Source organism: Tamandua tetradactyla, chromosome 2 (assembly GCF_023851605.1).
Source record: "Tamandua tetradactyla isolate mTamTet1 chromosome 2, mTamTet1.pri, whole genome shotgun sequence".
In the NCBI taxonomy this organism is placed as follows: domain Eukaryota; kingdom Metazoa; phylum Chordata; class Mammalia; order Pilosa; family Myrmecophagidae; genus Tamandua; species Tamandua tetradactyla.
Genome location: NC_135328.1, coordinates 156,861,833 through 156,888,268, shown reverse-complemented (window position 1 = coordinate 156,888,268; position 26,436 = coordinate 156,861,833). Strand labels below are relative to the sequence as shown.

The window sequence follows — 26,436 nt, the reverse complement described above, 5'->3', positions numbered from 1 at the left end:
ATTAAAGTTTTCACAGGCAAAGATGTCCTGAAAGAATCTGTCAACAAGAGACTGGCCCTACAAGAAATACTAAAGGGAGTTCTGCTGGCTGAAAAAAAAAGACAGGAGAGGAAGGTCTGGAGGAGGGCACAGAATTGAAGAGTACCACTAAGGGTAATTTAAATAATACAAAGAGAAAGAGGGAAAAGAATATATAGATCTGATAAATAAAATAAAAAAGATAAGATGGTGGAATCAAGAAATGACTTTTCAGTAATAACTTTGAATGTTAATGGACTAAACTTAGCAATTAAAAGATACAGACTAGCAGACTGGATTAAGAAACATAACCCAGCTATATGCTGCTCACAAAGACAAGGATACAAATAGATTGAAAGTGAAAGAAAAGATTTTCCATGCAAGTTGTAACCAAAAGAAAGCAGGAGTAGCTATAGTAATATCAGACAAAATAGACTTTAAATGTAAAGACATCATAAGAGACAAAGAAGGACACTATATACTGATTAAAGGGTCAATTCACCAAGAAGATATAACAGTCATAAATGTTTATACCCCCTATCAAGGAGCTTCAAAGTACATGAGACAGATACTGGCAAAATGGAAGGGAGCAATAGATGTTTCAACAATAATAACAGAAGATTTCAATGCACCACTCTCCTCTATAGCTAAAACAACCAGACAGAAGATTAACAAGGAAAGAGAGAAGTTAAATAACTTGATAAAGGAAGTAGACCTAACAGACATATATAGATCACTGCATCCCAAAGCACAAGAATATACATTCCTCTCTAGTGCTCATGGAACATTCTCCAGGATAGATAATATGCTGGGGCACAAAACAGGTCTTTATAAATTTAAAAACACTGAAATTATTCAAAGCCCTTTCTGTGATCACAATGGGATAAAGCTGGATCTCAATAACCACCAAAGAACAAAAACACTCACAAATATATGGAGATTAAATAACACAATATTAAACAACCAGTGTGTCAAAGAAGAAATTGCTAGAGAAATCAGTACCTATCTGGAGATGAATGAAAATGAGAATACAACTTTTCAGAACTTACGGGATGTAACAAAGGCTGTGCTGAGAGGGAAATTTATTGACTTAAATGCTTATATTAAAAAACAAGAAAGAGCAAAAATCGAGGAATTAACAGCAAACCTGGAGAAGCTTGAGAAAGAACAGCAAACTAACCCCAAAGCAAATAGGAGAAGAGAAATAACAAAGATTAAAGCAGAGATAAATGAATGGGAGAACAAAAGAACAATAGAAAGAATCAATAAAACCAAAAGTTGGTTCTTTGAGAAAATCAATAAAATTGATAGGCCACTAGCAAGAATGACAAAGAAAAAAAGAGAAAGGATGCAAATAAACAAAATCAGAAATGAGAAGGGGTGCATTATCACAGACCTTGAAGAAATAAAAGAAATCATAAGAGGATACTATGAACAACTATAAGCCAACAATCTAGACAACTTAGATGAAATGGACAAATTTCTGGAGACACACAAACAAGCTACACTGACTCAGGAAGAAATAGAAGATCTCAACAAACCAATCACAACTAAAGAGATTCAATCAGCATCAAAAATCTCCCTACAAAGAAAATCCCAGGGCTAACTGGCCTCACAGGGGAATTTTATCAAGCATTGCAGAAAGAACTAAGACCAACAGTACATTAAAAGAACTATACACCATGACCCTTTGGGTTTATACCAGGAATGCAAGGATAGTTCAACACACAAAAATCAATTAATGTAATACAGCACATTAACAAATCAAAAGGGAAAAGTTACATGATCATCTCGATTGATGCTGAAAACGCATTCAACAAAATTCAGCATCCTTTTCTGAGAAAAACACTCCAAAAGATAGGAATCAAAGGTAACTACCTCAATATGATAAAGGGAATATATGAAAAACCAATAGCCAGCATCGTATTCACTGGAGAGAGACTGAATGACTTCCCCCTAAGATCAGGTAAAAGACAAGGATACCCACTGTCACCAATTATTCAACATCGTGTTAGAAATTCTAGCTAGAGCAATCAGGCAGGACAAAGAAATAAAAGGCATCCAAACTGGAAAGGAAGAAGTAAAACTCTTATTATTTGCAGATGATATGATACTTTATTTGGAAGATCCTGAGAAATCTACAGCAAAGTTACTTGAGCTAATAAACAAATTCAGCAAGGTGGTGGGATATAAAATTAATATGCAAATATCAGTAACATTTCTATACACAAGCAATGACCTAGCTGAGGAGTCAGTTAAGGAAAGTATTCCATTCAAAAGAGCAACTAAAAGAATACTTAGGAGTGAACTTAACTAGGGATGTAAAGAACTTATACACAGAAAACTACATAACATTGCTAAAAGAAATCAAAGGAGATCTAAATAGGTGGAAAGACATTCCCTGCTCATGGCTAGGAAGGCTAAATATAGTTAAGATGTCAATTCTTCCCAAATTGATCTACAGATTCAACACAGTACCAATGAAAATTCCAACAACCTACTTTGAAGATTTGAAAAAGCTAACTACCAAATTCATCTGGGAGGGAATGAGACCCTGAATAGCTAAAAGCATTCTGAAAAATAAGAACAAAGTAGGGGGATACAAACTCCCTGACTTTAAAACCTATTATAAAGCCACAGTGGTCAAAATAGCATGGTACTGGCACAAAGATAGAAGCACTGACCAATGGAATCAAGTTGAGAGTGGAGAAATAGACCACCAAATCTATGGTCAACTGATTTATTGAAAAAAAAACCTTTTATTTTTTTAAATATAACAACATATAAACATGAACATTCTTACCATATGGTCATACCATTGTTGGTATATAAACAATAACTCACATTATCATCACATAGTTGTATATTCATCACCACAATCACCTCTCAGAACATTTGAATCAATTCGGAAAAAGAAATAAAAAGAAAAAAGAAAAAAATTCACACATACCATACCCCTCCCACTCCCCCTCACTGATCACCAGCATTTCAATCTACTAAATTTATTTTAACATTTGTCCCCCCATTATTTATTTATTTTTAAGCCATATGTTTTACTCATCCATTGAAAAGGTAGCTACAAGGAGCATCAGACCCAAGGTTTTCATAATCACACAGTGACATTGTGAAAGCTATATATCATTATACACACATCTTCAAGAAACATGGCTACTGGAACACAGCTTTACATTTTCAGGTAGTTCCCTCCAGCCTCTCCATTACACTTTAACTAAAAAGGATGTATCTATATATTGCGTAAGAATAACCTGCAGGATAACCTCTCGATTCTGTTTGGAATCTCTCAGCCACTGACACTTTATTTTGTCTCATTTCATTCTCCCTCTTTTGGTCATGAAGATTTTCTCAATCGCTTGATGCTGAGTCCCAGTTCATTCTAGGATTTCTGTCCCACATTGCTAGGAAGGTACACAACCCTGGGAGTCATGTCCCATGTAGAGAGGGTGAGGGCAGTGAGTTTGCTTGTCATGTTGGCTGACAGAGGGAGGCCACATCTGAGCAACAAAAGAGGTTCTCTGGAGGTGGTCAATGGATTTTTGACAAGGCCCCCAAATCCTCTGAACTGGGATAAAACAGTCTTTTCAATAATTGGGCACTGAGAACCGGATATCAATAGCCAAGAGAATGAAAGAAGACCCCTATCTTACACCCTACACAAAAATTAACTCAAAGTAGCTCAACACTCATATATTAAAACTAGCACCATAAATCTTCTAGAAGAAAACGTAGGGAAACATCTTCAAGACCTAGTAATAGGAGGTAGCTTCCTAAATTTTACACCCAAAGCACAAGCAACAAAAGAAATCTATGTCCTCATCTATGGACATTTGATCTTTGATAAGGCAGTCTAGCCAACTCACCTGGGACAGAACAGTCTCTTCAATAAATGGTGCCTCGAGAACTGGATATCCATATGCAAAAGAATGAAAGAAGACCCATATCTCACATCCTATACAAAAGTTAACTCAAAATGGATCAAAGATCTAAACATTAGGTCTAAGACCATAAAACAGTTAGAGGAAAATGTAGGGAGATATCTTATGAAACTTACAATTGGAGGCGGTTTTATGGACCTTAAACCTAAAGCAAGAGAACTGAAGAAGGAAATAAATAAATGGGAGCTCCTCAAAATTAAACACTTTTGTGCATCAAAGAACTTCATCAAGAAAGTAGAAAGACAGCCTACACAATGGGAGACAATATTTGGAAATGACATATCAGATAAAGGTCTAGTATCCAGAATTTATAAAGAGATTGTTCAACTCAACAACAAAAAGACAGCCAACCCAATTACAAAATGGGAAAAAGACTTGAACAGACACCTACCAGAAGAGGAAATACAAATGGCCAAAAGGCACATGAAGAGATGCTCAATGTCCCTGGCCATTAGAGAAATGCAAATCAAAACCACAATGAGATATCATCTCACACCCACCAGAATGGCCATTATCAACAAAACAGAAAATGACAAGTGCTGGAGAGGATGCGGAGAAAGAGGCACACTTATCCACTGTTGCTGGGAATGTCTAATGGTGCAACCACTGTGGAAGGCAGTTTGGTGGTTCCTCAAAAAGCTGAATATAGAATTGCCATACGACCCAGCAATACCATTGCTGGGTATCTACTCAAAGGACTTAAGGGCAAAGACACAAACGGACATTTGCACACCAATGTTTATAGCAGCGTTATTTACAATTGCAAAGAGATGGAAACAGCCAAAATGTCCATCAACAGAAGAGTGGCTAAACAAACTGTGGTATATACATACGATGGAATACTATGCAGCTTTAAGACAGGATAAACTTATGAAGCATGTAATAACATGGATGGACCTAGAGAACATTATGCTGAGTGAGTCTAGCCAAAAACTAAAGGACAAATACTGTATGGTCCCACTGATGTGAACGGACATTCGAGAATAAACTTGGAATATGTCATTGGTAACAGAGACCAGCAGCAGTTAGAAACAGGGTAAGATAATGGGTAATTGGAGTTGAAGGGATACAGACTGTGCAACAGGACTAGATACAAAAACTCAAAAATGGACAGCACAATAATACCTAATTGTAAAGTAATCATGCTAAAACACTGAATGAAGCTGCATCTGAGCTATAGGTTTTTTGTGTTTTTTTACTATTATTATTACTTTTATTTTTTTTCTATATTAACATTCTATATCTTTTTCTGTTGTGTTGCTAGTTCTTCTAAACTGATGGAAATGTACTAAGAAACGATGATCATGCATCTATGTGATGATGTTAAGAATTACTGATTGCATATGTAGAATGGTATGATTTCTAAATGTTGGGTTAATTTCTTTTTTTCTGTTAATTAATAAAAAAATAAAAATAAAAATAAATAAAAATAAAGCGAAATAGGAACACACACACAAAAAAAAAAAATGAGGGCAAGATTAAGGTATTTCCAGATGAACAACATCTGAGAGTTTCTCACCACTAGACCACTTCTGTTGCTCAGAAGTGGCCTTTCCCTCTAAGCCAACTTGGCAGGTGAACTCACTGCCCTCCTCCTTACAAAGGACATGACTCCCAGGGATGTAAATCTCCCTGGCAACATGGGATATGATTCCTGGGGCTGAACCAGGATCCGGCATCATGGGATTGATTGAAGAAAAGGGGGAATGAGGGTAAGGCGTTTCCAGATGAACAAAATCTGAGGGAGTTTGTCACCAGTAGTCTTGACAAGAAATACTATAGGGACTTATTCATATTGGAAGGAAATGACTTCCGATATCAGACCAAGGTGGCATAAAGAAATAATGAAAGGTGACAGTACTACTGTGTTTTGGGTTTATAATTTCACTTTTTACTTCCAAAAGGATCTACGATGCAAACACACAAAAAGTAAAATCTTCAAAAGAATACTAGAAAAACAAATCCAACAGCCCATTAAAGTTTATACACCACAATAAAGTGAGATTTTCCTCAAGAATGCAAGCGTGGTTCAACTTAATACAATCAATGTAATACACCACATTAATAGGGAGAAGGAAAAAAAGATCTCAATTGACACATGAAATGCATTCGGCAAAAACCAGCATATCTTCCTGATAAAAACACTAAGAAATTTTGGAATTAAAGAAAACATCCCTCAAAATGATAAAGGGCATATATGAAAAACCTATAGCTAACATCATACTAAATTGGGTAAGACTGAAAGTTTTCCCCTTAGATCAGAAAAAGACACTGATACCTACTTTTACCACTGCTACTCAACATTGTAGTAGAAGTGGTAGCCAGAGTAGTTAGGTAAATAAAAGGAATAAAATACACCTAAATCAGAAAAAAAGAAGCAAATTTCCCAACTCACAGACAGCATGGCCTTATATATAGAAAATCCTAATGTATTAACAAGAAAATTAATAGAACTAATAAATTCAGCAAAGTGTTGGGGTAAAAACAAAAACAAAAACAAAATAAAACATGAAAAAAATCAGTGGTGTTTCTATACACCAGCAATGAACGATCTGAAAAGGAAATCAAGAAAACAATTCCATTTATAATATCAACTAAGAATTGAAATACCAGGAATACAGCAAACCAAATATGTAAAGGACTATTACATGGAAAACTATAAAACACTGCTGGAGGAAGTTAAAAAAGACTTAAATAAATGGAAATAAATTCCCTGTTCATGGATTGGAAGACTTAATATTGTTAGGATATCAATACTATCCAAAACAATTTACAGATTCCATGAAATCTCACTCGAAATTCCAATATCATTCTCACATAAACAGAAAAGCCAATCATCAAGTTCATATAGAAGAACAAAGGACCCTAAATAGTTAAAACCATTTTTACAAAGATGAAGAAATTTGGAGGATTCATACTTTCTGATTTCAAAAATTATGATAAAGCCTCAGAAATACATATAGTCTAGTACTGCACAAGGACACACATAATGACCAGTGGAATAGAATTGAGAGTTCAGAAATAAACCAACTCATCTATTTGACAAGGTTGTCAATTCTTTTCAACGGGGAAAGAACAGTCTTCAACAAATGGTTCCGGATAAACTGGATATCTATGTGCAAAGGAATGAAAGTGGACCCATATCCCACACCATATACAAGGAGTTAACTCAAAATAGATTAATGCCCTCAATATAAGGATACAATTTTATAAAATTCCTAGTTGAAAAATAGGGGAATATCTTCAAGATCTTTTATTAGGCAATGGAGTCTTAGATTTTCTACCAAAACCATGAGCAACAAAAGAAAAATTACATTTATGGGAACTCATCAAAATTAAAAGCTTTTGTACATCAGAGCATTTTATCAACATTGGTTGTCTTTTCAACCAATAGATAAAGGTTTAATATACAGAATATATAAAGAACTCCTATAACTCAGTAACAAGTCAAACATTCCAACTGAAAATGGGCCAAGATCTTGAGTAAACATTTTTCCAAAGAACCTATAAAATTGCCAATAGAAACATGAAAGGATACTAAGTATCATTAGCCATTATGGAAATGCAAAAGAAAATATGATACCACTTCACAACCACTATAATGGCTATCGTTTCAAAAACAGAATATAATATTTGGTGAGGATGCAGAGAAATAGGAACACTTATTCATTTTTGGTTGGAATGTAAAAGGGTGCATCCATTGTGGAAAACAGTTTGCAGGTACTTCATAAACTTAAACTTCAAATCACCATATGACCCAGCAAAAACACTTCTGGGTATTTACCAAAATTGAAATTAATGATTCAGACAGATATTTGCACACCAATATTCATAGCAGCTTTATTCATAATAGATAAAAGGTGGAATCAATCCCAGTATCCATTAATGGACAAATGGATTAACAAAGTGAGATACATGTGCACAAAGGAGTATTATTTACCCATGAAAAGAACCGAAGTTCTGAGAGGTGGTATAACACAACATAGAATAAGTTTGAAGATATCACATTGAGTGAAGTTAACCAGGCATGAAATAACTAATGCTATGATCACAGCTATAAGAAATAACCAGAATATGCAAATTCAAAAGACAGATTACTGGTTACCAGGCCAGGGGTGTGTATAAATGTGGAGCATGAGAACTTAACACTTAATGGATACAGACTGTCTTTTGGGGAAATGGAAAAATTTGGGTAATACAGTGGTATGGTAGTGATTACATTGAAGACTATGAATGTAGCTAACACTTCTGAATTATATACTTGAAAATTGTTAAAATGGGAAATGTTATGCTGCATATGTTACCACAACATAAATTTCTAAGAAGAGACAATGTTCCCATCTGCACAGGGTTTATATCCTATTGAAGGCAATGAAAAATACTCAACCAAAAAAAAAAAAAAAAGTGTGATATTCAATTGTGATTCAGGATTCTGGGAATTTCCCTGCCAATGTTCACACAATATTGTGAATCATCTTCAATACCAGCACCTGTACAACTAAATAGATTGAATACACCTTCTGATAAACCTCCCTCATCAACTAAACTGTGACTTCTACTCTTCATCTCTAGTTCCTGGATTCATAACATTCCTAAGCACATTCCAACTACTTGCTAAGATAATTGTTCCCTGCAAGTCTAGGTCATTAATGAGAAAATGGACTGCTTTATTTGTGAATATACAAATTAGGGTGGCTGGGTTGAGTATTATGAGGCTAAGTGATGGATTTCAATCACAACTTAAAATTTAAAACACAATTTACTGTGTAGCCCATTTTCAACACGTTCTTGGTCTTGAATCACATCCCTGAGGGTGTGACATGACTTAACTGAACGAGGGAGGGCTTTCAAGAGATTACAGGAGTACTTTATAAGAAAGAGAAATTTGGACATATTTAGAGAAAACCACAGGAAGGATCCAGAAGACAGAAAAAAAGAAGCTGGAAGAGAAAACAAATGTCATAGCCATGTAACAGAAAAGCCAAGGATCTCAAGTTTTGGGAAGAAGCAAACATTTCAGCCTCTTAAGCTGACAGACTATAAAATACCATAGTTTAAGCCAATCCATTGTATGGTATTTCTCATAGCAGCTTGAAAATGAAAGCGGGGTATAACTTTTTATATATACCCTGATCCTCACTCTGGATCACAGAGACACTGAGAAAAACAAAAATGAAAATCATACAGGATGGTGTCATAAAGAGTAGGCTGTCTGATAAATGATACTGACTTGTATATGTAATATTATTGTGGGGAACTGACACATATCCCTTGCAAACAAATATATACAGATAAAGGAAAAGTGAAAAAAGCCCCTATTCAAACATTTTTCTCATTGACCTCGATGTTCTACAAGAAATAAATCACCACGACTATTAATAAAATATTTTTCTTACTTAATATTTCCATTTGATTCTTTTCAGTTATTTTTTCATGTTTCACATGGTTAATATTTCCTATTTGTGCTTATGCATATTTGTCAATATATTATTATTATTTTATAATTTTAACCCTGACTTCTACTCTCTCTGTCAAATGTTGTCCCATCATTGTTCCTCTTTGAAGTAGGTGTACTGCTCAATTGTCTAATATCTTGGCTCCTGAGCTCACTGCCTATCGCCCAGTGGTATCACTTACCCGGTATATGTACTAGGAGAGGATGGACACCAGACCCTGGCCTGTGGCATGGAACAGTGAGCTCTTGAAAAAGGAAGGAAGTAGCACTTGTGTTCTGCGGCATAGCCAAGACCGTGTGGTCCCTCATATATGGGGACTTAGGCACCAGGGAATTTTCAGGTCTGGACTGCCTTCAAAGACCCACGCATTAGTGGAATTGGGATTAAACTAGAACCCACTGTTTCTGGAGGCTTGGTGAAGGGAGGGTGAATCATCACCTGGGGACATCACTCCCATGTTCTTGTTCCTGATTCTTTAACCAACAAGAATTTAGTGCTGTTCTGACTTAGTGCTGCTGACATCCAGATCAGAGGTCTGGGCCTTTGCCACTGATTCATACTTAAGGGCAATGATATTCACCAGGCAATATGGAGTGCCCAGCACAGAACTAAAACACTTTTCTTTAACTTCCCTACTCATGACTTCAGGAGATATCCTATGCTCCACCTTCACTACAAAGAAATGCACACATGTATGCACCCCACATACACACGCCCATGCAGAGATTCAAACACAAGCATGCGCATACACACTCACATGTGCGTGCACTTACACTTGGACACCTCAGGCCAAAAGAGCCTATCAACTTCCCAAAAACTTCTCATTTTTGAGCATTTGTAGATTCCACGTTTTCCTCTAATTTTTTTTCAGGGACACTTCTAATGTGACAGAGGCAGCAATCTGTGTTAATTCAGCATCATAGCCTCTTTTTTGTGTTTTGAACCCACTTTCGTATCTCAAATATTTGCTACAGCTTTGACAAGTGCTGGGATCCCTGAGATGAGTCACTCCGGAGCCCTGCCGTCCCTGAACACCATGATGACTTCAGGCTTTTCCTTTTTTCCAAATTTCTGCCTCACCCCAACTGATTACCAAGCTTACCCTAAGAAGACACTTTCTAAGGTTCAGCTCTGCTTGTGCCCCTCCCAGGCTCAGGCAGCCTTCAATGCCCTATGGACTCCATTTTAAGTTTAACATACATTTATGCACAACCCACACCCAGCGAGGGCCGTGACAGGCCGTGGGTTGGCCCCCAAATGGATGATGTTCTCCCGCGCCCGCTGCGGCGACGCCGCCAGCCTAGCTCGCACACGGTCATCGACATCTACTGAGGCGACAATTTCGGCTTGTACTCACAGCCCGCCCTGCCCCCATCTGCCCCCACTTCAGCCACCGCCCGCCACCACCAATCTCTATTTTTGCTCAACGGCCCTGGCGTGGTCGCCTAACCCGCAGCCGCCGCCTACCTGGGAGCTCCTCTGCGCCGCCCACTGAAGGCGCGGCCGGGTCCTGGCAACAGCCGCCGCCGCCACCCGCACCTTCGGCTGCTGGCAGCTGCCCTTCACGCAGCCCTCCGGAGCTACCTGCGAGCTGACTGGCTGTCAGTGTCCAGCGTGAGGACCTCAGGAAACTGGTGCGCCCGCCCTTCTCGTCATGGCCATACAGGACGTGCGGATCGCAAGCTCACGCTCAACCACATTCTACCAGCTGCCTGCCCACACCTTCCCCTTCTAGCAGCTCAGCGGGGCCGGCTGGCACAACTCCCTCCGCCACGACTGCTTTGAGAAGGTGTCCTGCTTTGAGAAGGTGTCCTGCTTTGAGAAGGTGTCCTGAGGGGGGCAATCCCGGGAAAGATTACTGGACTCTGTATCCAAACTGCGAGACAAGGTCTGACAACGGAACTTCCGCCGGAAGAGAAAGCGCCGCTCAGAGGCCAGAAGTCGCAAGAACAGCTCTTCTCAGGACCTGGGCTGGGGTGCGCGGACGCCCGAAGGAAACAGCCCTCCTCTTTGCTAAGGCCTTTCCAGACCCCAGACCTTTCCTAGGGCACTAGGAGTCCCGCCTGCTCGCCGAGAGGAGCCATGTTCCCCTCCACCCCTTTTTCAGCTGCCTGAGCACCTTAAGTGTGAGCAACAGCGGGAGACCCCAGTCAGCATTCCCTCCAGGAGCCACTTGGGGACCTAGAGCATCCAGCTGCACTCCAGCGGCTCGTCCCTCTCCAGCTTCAGCTCGCAGGCCTCTCCAAACACCTTGCAGCTCAGTAACAGTAGAGGCAATAGCAACAACCTGAGGTCTTCCGATTTCAGCATTTACCCTGCCAGCGCCAGCGGGGGCCAGAGCAGCGCCTTCCAGAACTTCAGCATGGTCAGCAGCCTCAGTCTACCTACCCGAAGGCTCTGAGGTCTAGGGCGGAGCTTCTCAGACTTTCATGTGTTTGCCTGGAGAGCCCCGTAAAATGCAGATTCGGGCTCAGTAGGTCTGGGGTAGGGCCTGAGGGTGTTTATTTCTGTGGAGCCGCTGCATACCAAGATTGCCAGCACGAATGTGTATAAAGGGTCACCCAATCAACATAAACGAATGAAGTTGCTGGGTGGGAAAAATAACAGCATTTACAAAGGGCAAGTGAAGGTGTGGAATGTGGTTGGGACTGAACAGCTGAATTCTGCTGTGAATAGCTAATTATCTCCTGCGGGGTAGCATTCTGCTTTTTCTAGAAAAGTCAGATATCTGTAATTTTATATGAAACCTCCAACATTTTGTTCTTTGCCTCTATTTATAAAGTTTTTAAACACTGTACTGGGAAACACTGCCAATCCTTGAGCTAAATCCAGCTCATGAACCACCTCTGTTTATACTCAAGTGTCTTACATAATAGCAGATATCTACTAGCAATGAACGGTCAACTGCAATAAGCCCTGCGTGTCAGGCACTGTCCCAAACACCTCACAACAGCCTTAGAAAAGATATTGTGACCCCTCATTTTCCATATGAAGCTCTGAGATGTTCAGTAGCTTGCCCAATGCCACACAGATAGTAAATTGTGCAACCAGTATCAAATCCAGGCAGTCTGACTCCAGAGCTAGTGCTGGTAACTTCTATGCTCTACTTCCTAAAAAGCAAAGAAGGCAGCATCTACAGACAAACATAAATGTACAAGAAAGGAATGGAGCTAGATCTCATTTGAAATGTTTCCCTAAGCAGTAAAGGTGAACACTGCCTCTGCCTTATTCCTGCTCTCTTATTCCCAAGGTCTAGGATGACCATTGTTCTGATTATGACATCCTGGTGTCCTGTCTCTTTTAGCATGGGTCTTGGAGTTTTCATTTTTTAACAAAGTGTTATTAGAAGTTTATTAAAAATACTTTTGAATGGATTTTTATAGTTTTTAATACAATAAAATCATTTGCAGTCAAAATTTAAAATATATATTTATAATTGATTTTTAGCACTCTCAACATTCAGAAATATCTCCATCTTTGTGATTTTTGTGGTCACCGCTCCCAGTGACCAACACAGACCTGGTACATGGTGAACATGCAGCCGCTGTTGAATGAAAGAATTTATTCAAAAAGTGTTCATTAAAATGTGGATGGTTGTGCAGCAGTGTTCCATTAAGATGAAGATAATGTTTTTAAATTGCCTTTGTATCATGTTTTTGGGCCTTTGATGTGAATATTACTATTTTTTAATTTTTTTAGAAAAAGGAGCACAAACTAAAAAATTTAAACTATTCCACATGTTGTTTTCTGAGACAGAAGTACTTAAAATTTTCTTTTTTATTTTGAAATATACATACAAAGAGGCAAACAGGCATGACAGATATAAATTGCATCAGCATTACTTTTTTTAAAGAAATCATGCAGAAAGAAAACCAAAGATGTAACAAAAAAATCAGGATTTAAGGGATGATTTTGACTGCTGACTCATTATATAGGTGTTCCTTTTTGCTTTCTGATATATTGGAGTAGACAGAGGGAAATACCTGGCATCTCTAAATTGTAACCTAGCTGCCTTGATCTCTGATAATGATTGTATAGCCTTTATTTTCTGCCCCTGTGATCATAAAATCCTTGTGATTAACCTTCATTTGCACCCAGTTATCTAGTTTTTCACCTTCAGAGTCTTGTGCTCACTAAAGACGGCTCCTAATGTTTATTAATGAAGGGTCTTGGGTCGACCCAGAACTAACCCACCCCAAATCCAAAGTTACCTTGAGGGTGGGCCACAGTGGCTCAGCAGGTAAGAGTGCTTGCCTGCCATGCCCGAGGACCCGGGTTCGCTTCCCGGTGCCTGCCCATATTAAAAAAAAAAAAAAAAACAAAGTTACCTTGATAACCAAGGCTAGACTTAATTCAAATGGGCCTGCCTGACATGTGCAGTAGCTTAGACTTTAACCTACAAGTTACCTATACATCATTCCACCATTTTCTTACATCAGTTCTGCTAAGCATGTAATCAATCTGTGCATGCTCAATAATTAGATAACCTCTAATCACATCATCTGGGGCCACTGTGCTCATTATCCTAAACCCTGCCCATCGTTTTCTCTAATAAAGCTATCAGAATTACTGTAGTTCAGGGAGACAGATTTGGATTGATAGACCATATGCTCTCCTATGCACCCAGTAATAAACTCTTTCTCTCTTTTAAACCCCAGTGTCTCAGGAATTGGTTATTGAATGTGTTGGGCAAAAGCATCCATGGCCTTTGACCAATAATAAAAAAGACCAACTACCCCCATACTGTTAATAAAAAAACTGTTTTTGGATATTTTTGGACATGATAAGTCATCTGAGCTATAAGTATTGTTTTTAACAGAATTTTACATTGTAAATTAATGTATAATGTGAACTGGGGCAAAGTTCTTTTTGTTCCCAAGTAAGCACATCGCATGCTGCAAATCATATAAAATAAACTTTTAAGTGGTGGACCATTTTGCCACTATTAGTTTTAAAAAAAATTGTGTGTTTTAGCTCCTCATAGCCACCAGAAATGGAAAAAGATAGTCTGGAAAAAAATGTGCCAGGATTGACCAACTTTTTCTTAACAATAGTGCCATCATATTAACAACAAAGTGAAAGGTATGGCAGTAAGGAAATGCTGGAATGGAAGGAATCATCCCCTGCTTCCCCTCACTCCCCCTAAAGTTCGCTGTGTCCCTCCACATTTCCCTTTGTCTTTCAAATGCTGCTTCTTGAGGTCTCCTTTCCTGAAGCCCACTCAACAAATTCAGCTAAGGGGGTCTCATACAGGGCATTATGAGATCCAGAAGTTCTGGGCTAGAGTGGCTTGAAAGAGAAGCTTCTCCAAGAGGAAGCTCCCAATTCAGAGAATTTGAAATGAGAATCTCAGTAACATTCTGGTCACAGTCACTTTTATTATTATTATTATTTTCATTGAGAAATCTTAACTCACATACAGTCCATCTGCAGCCACTTTTAAAGAAAAATAAAGGATTGCCAAGTTTCTTATTACATAAAATGATCTTACACAATGGGGAACAAATGAGTGCTAGTATGATAAATATATCCCTTTCTGATAGTCTATCTGTAGTGGACTGAGATTGACTTATTACTAAGTGTCTGAGTGTTGCTCAAACTGTAAGTCTACTGAACTTAGAAGGCCCTGTCCCTTTGGTTAATTGTTTTGTGTTTTAGAAAGTTCTTGTCATTTCTTGGATATGGTTCACCCATGGAAACACCAAAACGTGGCCATTTTATTTTATATAATATAGGAAAAAATGCATGGAACAATATCACCATAAACATTGCTTAAATAGAATTTAATGAAACCATAAGCAAGTTGCCTCATTTCGAAGGTATTAGAAAGCTATGTGAGAACCTGAGGTACTCAAAATAGACAAGTTACACCACAAACACACTGTGTTTATATTAATTTGCTTCTGATTAATGCAGATACTTATTTTGATAAGAATAAATTAGGTAGTGCTTATAATAACTTCATTCTGTAAAAAGTACATTGTATTACCTAAGATACATTTTCTAGAATTCCACTTTATTCATAACTGTCTAAGATAATACATAGTCTGCTGAGACTACCTCAGCACGAGGGGTCGAGGAAAGCACCACGAATCTGAAAAATAAAGACATTCACACAGAAGAGTCTTTTAAGATGAGAGCAGGGGACCCATGTCTCAAAGGACAAGAGCCCTGGATGCTTGCTCAGCACTGTATTTATTTTCTCACAGCAGGGAGTGCACAGAAATATTTTTTTGTTTGTGTTTATTCTTTAACAGTATGTGCAGACAGAAAGTTCCTGTTCCTTCATTATCGGGGTAAGGATTATGGGACAAAGGCACGTTTTTGCTCTATCTATGTTAGCCAAGTGGATGTTTCTCAATCTTGACTGACTTAAGTGTTCTAAAGTTAACATTCCATCATAACCCACAGGTCTCAGTGTTCTGAGTCTGCAGGTGTTTTGCAAAGCTGTTACTTTGATTTCTTCTCCTATTTTTCTCTTCAATAGTCCACAATATATGTGCTGAAATGAAATTGTTCAAATTCTATATAATAAATATAGCCAACTTTCCATACATCAAAGTCACAAAATACCAGAAAAAATTTTTGTTAAGTACAAATATATTTGAAAGGCAATTGATATTTGGAAGTAATTTTAAAAACTTATTGAGTTGATATTCACCTAATGATACATTAATCATTTAAAAGTGTACAATTCAGTTACAAGTAGTAGCTTCATAATGTTGTACAACAATCTCCTCCATCTCATTCCAGAATACATTTATCACCCCCACAGAAGCCCCAAATCCAGTCAGCAATTTACTCCTCATTCATCCCTACACCCAGGCCCTGGTGAAAAACAATCTTCTTTATGTTTCTATGGGCTTAATTATTCTGAATATTTCATATAAATGGACCATACCATATGTGATCTTTTGTGCCTGGCTTTTATCAACTAGCTTCATTTTTTTGACATGTATTTATTTTGCAGCATGTATTGCTTTATTCTTGTTATATAGCTGGATCCATTGTAATGATATATCACATTTTGTTTATTCACTAATGGAGATTTGTGTTATTTGCACATTTTTGCTATTGTGAATAGATGGAGCCTCTACAAATATTCACGTAAAAAATTCTTTTCTACACATAGCTAGGAGTGGATTTGCTAGTTGTTATGGTAATTCTATGTTTAACTTTTTGAGAAACTGCTAAACATTTTTCCACAGTGGCTATACCATTTTATATTCCTGCCATCAAGGTAGGCAAATGAGCTCCAATGTCTCCACATCTTCACCCATACTACTTATTTTCCTTTACTAACATCTCTATTATTATTACAGACATACTGTTGTGTGAAGGGGTATCTCACTGTGATTTTAATTTGCATTTCTCTAATGATTATTGCTGTTGAGCATCTTTTCTTTTGCACATTGGCCATTTTGGAAATATATTTTGGAGGTAATGTCTATTCAGGTCCTTTGATCCATTTTTAATTGGTATGTATGTCTTTTTGATGTTGTATTGAAAGTGTTCTTCATACATTCAGGACACTAGAAATTTATATATATTATTCGCAAATCTTTTCTCCCTTTCCTTCCTTTCACTTTCTTGATATTGTGCTTTGACGAAAAAAATGTTAAAATTAGTGAAGCCCAGTGTATTTTTATTTTGTTTTACCTATTTTTATTTTGTTGTTTGTGTTCTAGTGTCATAAACCAAGAATTTATTGCCAAATCCAAGGTCATGAATATTTACCCTTATATCTTCTTCTAAGAGTTTTATAGGATTATCTCTTAAATTTAGGTCCATGATCTATTTTGAATTATTTTTTTGTATATTATTAAGATAGGGACACACTTTCATTCTTTTGCATGTGAATATCCAGTTTTCTCAGCACCATTCGTTGAAGAGACTATCCTTTCCCTATTGAGTGGATTTGGCACCCTTCTCACAAGTCAATTGATAATTGATCTGTAGGTTTATTTCTGTACTCTTAATTCTATTCCCTTGGTCTATATATCTGTCCTTGTGTCAGGACCACACTGTATGTGCTGGCTTGATTACTGTATGTGCTGTTTTGAAGGGATGTATGTCCCCTAGAAAAGCCATGTTTTAATCAAAATCCCATTTCATAAAGGCAGAATAATCCCTATTCAATATTGTATGTTTGAAGCTATAGTTGGATCGTCTCCCTGGAGATGTGATTTAATCAAGTGTGGTTGTTAAACTGGATTAGGTGACGACATGTCTCCACCCATTTGGGTGGATCTTGATGAGTTTCTGGAGTCCTATAAAGGAGGAAACATTTTAGAGAATGGAGGTGATTCAGAGAGAGCAGAGAAGAATGACATAGCCACGAGAAGCAGAGAGCCCACACGTCAGCGATCTTTGGAGATGAAGAAGGAAAACACCTCTTGGGGAGCTTCATGAAACAGGAAGCCAGGAGGGAAAGCTAGCAGATGACGCCTTGCTCGCCATGTGCCTTTCCAGCCAAGAGAGAAACTGTGACTGTGTTCACCATGTGCCTTTTCACTTGAGAGAGAAACCCTGAACTTCATCAGCCTTCTTAAATCAAGGCATCTTTCCCTGGATGCCTGTGATTGGACAGTTCTATAGACTTGTTTAATTGGGACATTTTCTCAGCCTTAGAACTGTAAACAAGCATCTGATTAAATTCCCCTTTTTAAAAGCCATTCCGTTTCTGGTATATTGCATTCTGGCACCTAGCAAACTAGAACACTGTAGTTTTGAAATCAGAAAGTATGAATCCTTGAAACCTGTACTTCTTTTCAAGATGGTTTTGGCTATTCAGGGTCCCTGCCTTTGCATATGAATTTGATGATTAGCTTTTCCATTTCCTCGAAGAAGGTTGCTGGAATTTTTATTGGGATTGTGTTAAATCAGTAAATCACTAAGGGTAATACTGATATCTAAATGATATTAATGATATTAAGTTTCTAATCCATGAGCATGGTCTGTTTTTCCATATCATCTTTAATTTCTTTCAACAATATTTTGCAATTTTCAAAATATAAGTCCTCTACATCCTTTGTTAAATTTGTTCTTAAACATTTGATTTTTTTAGTTGTTTTTGTAAATGGATTTTTAAATTTCCTTTTAAGATTGTTCATTGCTGGTATATAGAAACACCACTGACTTTTGTGCATTGATGCTACGGAATGCCACTTTGCTGCATTCATCTGTTAGGTCTAGTAGCTTTCTTGTTGATTCTTGGGGGGTTTTCTTGATATAGAATCTTGTCATTTATGAACAGGGATAGCTTTACTTCTTCCTCTCCAACTTGGATGCCTTTTATTTATTTCTTTTGCATAATTATTCAAGCTAGCACTTCCTTGTCTTGCTCCTGATCTTATCAGGAAAGGGTTTTACCTCCCAGCATTCAGTATAATGTTAGCTGTGAATTTTCCACATATGCCAGTGTTAGCTGTGGATTTCCATATGTGCCATCTATCATGTTGAGGAGGCTCTCTTCTATTTCTGTTTTTCTGAATGTATTTATCAAGAAATTGTATTGAGTTTTTTTGCCAAATGCCTTTTCTATGTCTATTGAGATCATGATGTGGTTTTTATTTTTCATTTCATTAATGTGGTGTATTACATTGTTTGATTTCCTGTGTTGCACTTCTGGAATAAAATCTCCTTGGTTGTGATGTATGATCCTTTAATTGTCTAGTTGGATTTGATGTGTTAGTTTTTGGTGAAGAATTTTGCACCTTTAATAGTAAGAGTTATTGGTATGTACTTTTCTTTTCTTCTTTATATGATTTTGATATTAGAGGGATCCTGACCAAGACAGTTGCAGTGTAATCCCTCCTTTACATTATTTTTTGAGGAATGCCTACTCCTTCTCCTACCAAATACGCTACAAGATGTTTGAAATAGAGATAACAAACACCTTGGATCAAATATGTTCCAAAATGTTTGAAACAGAGATAACATACATCTTCAGATACCCACATGGAGGGCTAGAACAGAGATGCACACTATTTTGCAAGTATGGTCTCCTCTGTTTCCTCTAGAACCAGGAACCAGGGTGCCACACTTGATGTATGAGCTTCTAAGGCTTCAGAACTGTGCTCCCACCAGGAAGTGTGTGGTACAAGACATAATAAAAGCACCAGAGATAGACAAAGATTTTTCAGTAGATTTTTTTCTTGATTCTCCACTTGGTTGGTTCATGTAAAATTAAAAAATATTTTCAGAGGGCTGATACAGTTGGCTCTGCCATTTTAAGCTTGTTTTATGGTGTTGGAACTTCATACCCAATGATCTTGCTGATATCTGTCCATACATTTTTTTTTTGCATCTGAAATTCTACTTTGAGTTATTTTATCCTTTTAGTTAAATTCCTATATCTTATAAAGCATAATGCCTATGACTTGATCACTTTCAGTTGGTGTGTTGTATATGAACGAAAACAACTTAAACAACAAAGAAATCACACCTAAAATAGATTACTCCTTAAGTTTTAGGCTGTTGGCAGTGGGAATAATGGAAGATGCATAGTTTAAAAGATGTCCTAGAGTTGCCTCTGTGGCCCAAGGCCTAAATGCTTTATAGGAAATGAAGTACTGGGAAGTGGGGAAAGATAATAGGGCACTCACATTAAGCCTTGCCAACAGTTTAAGAGTCTCTGATTCTACCCCGTAGTTCTTGGCCCCTTTCCAGTGAGTATAGTTAACATAGATTATTTCCCTGGTGCCCTACCACATAACCTGCCTAAAGTGGCTGTTCTGGGTCTCCCTCATCCTAAGTGCTTCTGTGCATCATCTCCATGTGTGTGAAGAATATGGCAGAGGCAGCCAGGATGGAAGGATCTCCAAGGTCAACTGGGTCTAATGAGACATATTTACTGGCTTGTCATTACAGATGACAAGCTGAGTAAACAGACATTACAGAACCATGAATACTGTAGGTACTGAGTAATGAGAAGTATTAACTGAGGTTATGTACACACAAACACACCATACATGAAACTGTTCTCTGAGTGTGTTCTGAGAATCAATTCCAACGAAAAGCTGGTGAGATGGAGGTACACTTTAGAGGATTATCCTGAAGAAGCCATAGTGTAGGTGAATTCCCCGCACAGAAAACTTGCACGTTGCTGATCATCATTGGCTCTTTAGAGCTCGATACTGATTAGAAGGAGTGTGCAGGATGTGCCTGGAGCTTGCACAGAAGCTCCAGGGTTTCAAAAGTCAACACTAGAGCTGGAGGGAACAGAGGGAAGAAAGGACATCCCACCATCACTTTGACCATCACATCTCTGATTTTATGGGTTCAGTTTTTACCCCACAGTGTGCCAGAACCTGCAAAAAACCAGGCAGTAGAGATAATTCTTTTATTGGCAAATGGGAAAATGAATCTTAGATATGAATGGATGCACAAATGTTCACATGTTGAATGAGTAATTTGATCTGGTTCCTCTCTCAGGCCTGCTCATAAACACATCAGGTTTAAGGTAAAATTGGAAAAACAGCCCCCTTTCTCCACCCCAAAGGAGCTTAGGTTGTAATCTCTGTGCTATACAAAGGGATATGGGGGTAAAAGAGAGATAGGGTAAGAAGGTCTAACAATTCTGGCTTCATTTACACCATGACCAGAAGAAAAGCCATAGCAGTGGCACAAATCACTAATGTCAGAGAATTTCTTGGAACTGCTGGACTTAATGTGACCATCAGTATATCTTCATCTTCACTTTAAATTCCCAATAAATGGGCAGTATTTGTCTCCATATGCAATGAGAATATCATTAAACAATAGTTACATATATGTTGATAGAATATTTATAAATAGTGAAAGACTAGGAAAAGTCCAGATGCGCTGATGAAATTCATGTGCCAATTTGGCCATGTTATGGTGTCTAGTAGTTGGTCAAGCAAGCACTGAACTGATTGTTAATATAATGATATTTTGTGGATTTAAATCACTAGCCAGGAATGACAGAAGCATAAATTCCATGGTGATTTTTTTCCCCTACATCTTTTATGATCTAGTGGGAGGGGGTTGTGATTTCTGTGAAGAACTCTCAGAAAGGGAATGTGGCTCAGACCTCAGAGACATCAAAATACCTTTAACTTCAAAGGTGACAAGTTTGATAAGAATGTTCAGACCAAGAAAATCAGTGCAAAACTTCATGATGGAGTATGTCAGCACTGTAAAGAAGGTCTTGAATGGCATGTAAAATACAGCAAATACAAACCATTATCAAAACCTAAAAAATGTGTTAAATGTTTGCAAAAGACAGTGAAGGATTCTTATCACATAATAGACCTTGTGCCTATGAATTTGAAGTTTGTGCTAAATGTGGAAGGAAAGAAGACATTGTTATTCCATTTAATAAAGAGCTAGCAAAGATAGAAGATATGAAAGTAATTTAAGTTTCAACTATAGAAGAAGCTGCAGATGAAAAGAAGAAGAAAGTGATAGTGATTTAGATTTTGATATTGATTTAAATGATGCAGAAGAAGACAATCAAGTGGATTGTGCTGATTTGAAATGATGTATGTACCCTAGAAAAGCCATGCTTTAATCCTAATCCCATTTCGTAAAGGCAGCCATTTAAACTGTAATTAGATCATCTGCCCTGGAGATGTGATTTAATCAAGAGTGATTGTTAAACTGGATTAGGTAGAGGCATGTCTCCACCCATTTGGGTAGGTCTTGATTAGTTTCTGAAGTCCTATAAAAGAAGAACCATTTTGGAGAATAAGAGATTCAGAAAGAGCAGAGCAGAATGACATAGCCATGAGAAGCAGAGTCCACCAGTCAGTGACCTTTGGAGATGAAGAAGGAACATGCCTCCTGGGGAGCTTCATGAAACAGGAAGCCAGGAGAAGAAGCTAGCAGATGATGCCATGTTCACCATGTGCCCTTTCAGATGAGAAAGGAACCCTGACCATGTTCACTATGTGCCTTTCCAGATGAGAGAGAAACTCTGACTGTGTTCACCATGTGCCCTTACACTTGAGAAAGAAACCCTCAACTTCATCGGCCTTCTTGAACCAAGGTATCTTTCCCTGGATGCCTTAGATTGGACATTTCTATAGACTTAGTTTAGTTGGGAAATTTTCTTGGCCTTAGAACTATAAACTGGCAATTTATTAATTTCCCCTTTTTAAAAGCCATTCTATTTCTGGTATATTGCATTCCAGCAGCTAGGAAACTAGAACATGTTCAAATGTTTAAATGTCAGTCTGAGAACATGAAATTCTGGCCAATCTTTTTCCCCTTTGAGGGATGTTTTAATTGCAGATACAATTTCTTAAATAGATATGGCTGTTTAAATTTCTATATCTTCCTGTGTCAACTTGATGATTTGTTATTTCCTACCTTCTAAAGGCATTTTTCTGGCTGCTGTGATAAGAATGGACAGTAGAAAGACAAGGGTGTAAGTGAGGAGGTATCCTCAGTAATGCAGACAAAAAAAAATGATACTTGCAACAGAAAAAAATGTTGGGGGTAGCAAGAATTAATCAGATGATGGGTATGTTTTGATGGTAGGGCCCAGAAACTTTCCTGATGAACTGGCTGCAGAGTAAGACAGAAAAAGCATGGTCAAAATGCTGTCAAGGAATCATTGAAAAGATAGGAGTTGCCATTAACTGGGTGGAGAAGACTGAATCAGTCAGATAAGTTGAAGATAAGCCAATTGAATTAATTCAGTCTGTGGAGTGGAAAGAATAAAGAAAAGTGAACAGAGACTGAGGAACCTGTGGGTTATTCATCAAGTGTGCAAATATATGCATTGTAGGAGTCCTATATAAGAGAGAAGAAAAAGAGAAAGAGGAGAGAGAATACTCAAAGAAACACTGGCTGAAAACTTCATAAATTTAACAAAAGTTGTGAATATATGCAGCCAAAATGCACAAACTCCAAGTAAGATAAACCCAATATACTCACACCACAGTCTATTATAATCCAACTCTAGAATGCCAAAGATAAAGAGAATTCTTAAATCTGCAAGAGAGGAGCAATGTGCCACTTATGGGGGAGTCACAATAAGATTAAGTGCTGATTTTTTGTTAGAAATCATGGAAGGAAGAGGGCAGTGGGATAACATATTTAAAATGCTGAAAGCAAAAGTTGCCAACCAAGAATTCTATATATGGCAAAACTTTCAAAAATGAGAGCGAGATTAAGACAATCTCAGAGAAACAGAAGCTATAAGAGTTTGCCACTAGGCCACCCCTACATGAGATTCTGAAAAGAGTTTTGCAGATTGAAAGGAAAGGGCAATAGACAATAGATCAAAGCTGCATGAAGGACTAAAGAGCTTCAGTAAGGGATAAATATATATGCCATTACTATCTGTGCTCGTTTGAAACTGTTATGTACCCCCCAAAAGTCATGTTCTAATGTTCTAATCCAATCTCATGGGTGCAGACCTATGTGGTCCACCCAATCAGGTGTATCTTAATCTTTTCCTGGAGCCCTTTATGAGAAAGGGCTTAGAGCTGACACAGAATGCCTGGGGATGAAACCAGACACAGATGTTTGGAGATGCTAAGGTAAGAAATGAAACCCAGAGTCTGCCCACTGGAAGCTAAGTGAGGACCCACAGATGCTTAGAGAGAATGCCACTGGGAACAGGATCTGAGACAGCTGTTTGAAACCAGAAACTGGGAGAGAGGGCCAACAGACATCACCATGTATCTTCCCATGTGACAGAGGAATCTGAATGCAATCGGTCTTCCTTAACTGAAGGCATTCTCTTGTTGATGCCTTCATTTGGACATTTTCATGGCCTAGCACTAAATTTGTACCCTACTAAGTCCCCTTTGTAGAAGGCATATATATATATATATATTATGCCATATATAAGGCATTATATATATAATGATATATTAGCCAGATGGTCATAACTAGGACTGGTTACATCTATGGTCAGCAAGGAGATTATCTTCAGCAATAAGAGACATCTCATCCAATCATTTGAAGGCCTTAAAGGGAAAACTGATGATTTCAGCAGTCAGAAAGAAGTATTTCTATCTTTAGTTGAGTGAGCCAGCTTGAGAATTTCATGGGAAATTCATCAAAACCTACACTGGTAATCCAGCTTGAGGCATACCCTATGGAATTTGGACTTATCAATCACCGCAGTTGCATGAGCTGATTCTTAGAAAAATAATATTATGATATTTATACTGTTATGTAATGAATGTGTTGGTATTTTTCCCTGGTAGATTCTGACTAATATCAATTTGGTGCAAAGGTGTTGAGAAACAAAATCTTAAGGATGAGAGATCTGAATTGCACTCAGTTTCTTGGAAATGGATCTCTTTTCTTATTAGAATAAAAGGCCCTAGTGACTCTATTTCTAATAAATAAGATATCACTCATACTCCATGGTGAGAATTATCAATAGAAGTACAAGAAATATTACCATTGGGTATTGCTACTCAAATACTTTAAAGAAGCAAAGTTCTGTGTGACACTGTATTTAAAAGTATAATGATGTTGGCTGATTGCCCCTAAATATGCTGAATACAGTTGTAAAAGAAAGGGAGGAGCTCAAGTCTTCATGGCACTTCAAGCGTGGATAAAGGACAGGAAAGTTTCTCTATGTGCCCTGAAAATATCTATTATTTCTCAAAGTCACAGACATGAAATTTCTGAAAACCTGACACAAAGTTTCAAAGTGTGAGTGTCTGAATTACAACATAAATGGAATTCCCAACTTTTCAGTGTGTCTGCTGCTAAAATGCGGGCATTGATTGGATAGGAATGGGATCTGAAAATTGGAATGAGGTCATATGGAGTGACAATAATAAAGGCAGAGACATTGAAATAATAGGTTCTGCTGATTCCTCTTTTCAGATAAACTTATAATGGTTTACCCTGAGAAATTAGATATCCAGCCTCTATGCGAAGAATCAATCCTGCTATGCCAGATAAACATATAACTGCTTTGCCTGAGGAAACAGCACTCAGACATCTGTCTGAGGAGGATACCTGCTTAATATGATGAAACTGTAAAGAAATACCCTGAGGAGGTTTGGTTGTAAGGCACTGCTAATTCCTTGACATAAACCAGTCCCGTGGCCCTTCTTTACTGCCAGACCTATAACTAAACTAAAGTCCCCAAACTCCCAAAACATGAGATTCATAGTGTGCCCCATGAGGAATTGTGCTATACTTTCTCCAAAGAACAAAACAAAACAAAACAAAAAACTTGAATGAGTTTTCCAATTTCTATAAACAGAAATCAGCAGAATGTGCATGGAAATGAATATTAAGGGTGTAGGATAATTGTGGAAGGAATATAAATGTGCATGAGGTTGAATTTACTGATATGGGCCCACTAAACAGAGATTCTTGATTCAGTGTTGTGAATTGATAGGTTAGAATGGGTTCTAACAGTTTGCTTGAGAGGTTGATTGTAGCATGGACAAAAAGTTGGCGTACATTGTCAAAGCCAAAATATCAGAACTGTCTTTGTATAATGTAGATGAAGGGACCTAAAAGCTTAGAGAGATTGGAATGTTAAAGTGGATTTAACATGTAAGCCCTGTTAAACCCACCCTAGGAATATCCAGAGGGCATACCTTTCACCAGGACTGTGAGGAATAAATTTGTAAGAATAGTTCCATCATCCCTAAAGAGTTCTGTCTTTGCTCTTCTCTGTAGGTCAGATATCACTGAAGGAATGGCTGACAATGAAACTGTAGGCCCTTAGCATTAGCCAAGTGTTAGAATTTAATTGGCAAAAATAAGGTAGGCATGGCTACCATATGGACAGCAGATTGAAAGTGGCAGTCAGAATAGTCTGATTCAAAGACATGTATGGCATTTGCACTTTAATCATGAGGTACCTAGAAGTAGAATAGATGGGCAGTTTACTAATTTCCTACTTGATCTGCATAAGCATAAGAGTCAAAGATCAAGTGAACAAAAAATCTAACTTGAATCACAAAAACATAGAGTCATAGTCCCTCAATCAATAACTACATTTGAAACAGTTTATAGACCCAGAATCCCTTGAATGAAGAGAAGGTCAGGTCCCT

The 26,436-nt window shown here is 37.8% G+C and overlaps 1 protein-coding gene and 2 pseudogenes across 1 annotated transcript in view; 2 read left to right on the top strand and 1 right to left on the bottom strand.

Annotated features, from left to right (window-relative positions):
• LOC143674123 (uncharacterized) overlaps positions 1–11,329 on the bottom strand; it is a 32,662-nt gene extending 21,333 nt beyond the window's left edge. Inside the window, exon 1 of the mRNA XM_077149447.1 lies at positions 10,895–11,329. The gene's annotated coding sequence lies outside the window, so the exon portion shown is untranslated. The remainder of the gene's footprint in view (positions 1–10,894) is intronic.
• On the top strand, positions 11,023–11,835 carry LOC143657742 (forkhead box protein I3-like; annotated as a pseudogene).
• An 8,565-nt stretch (positions 11,836–20,400) lies between these two features.
• Positions 20,401–21,932, top strand: LOC143657731 (uncharacterized protein C9orf85 homolog pseudogene; annotated as a pseudogene).
• The last annotated feature ends 4,504 nt before the right edge of the window (positions 21,933–26,436 follow it).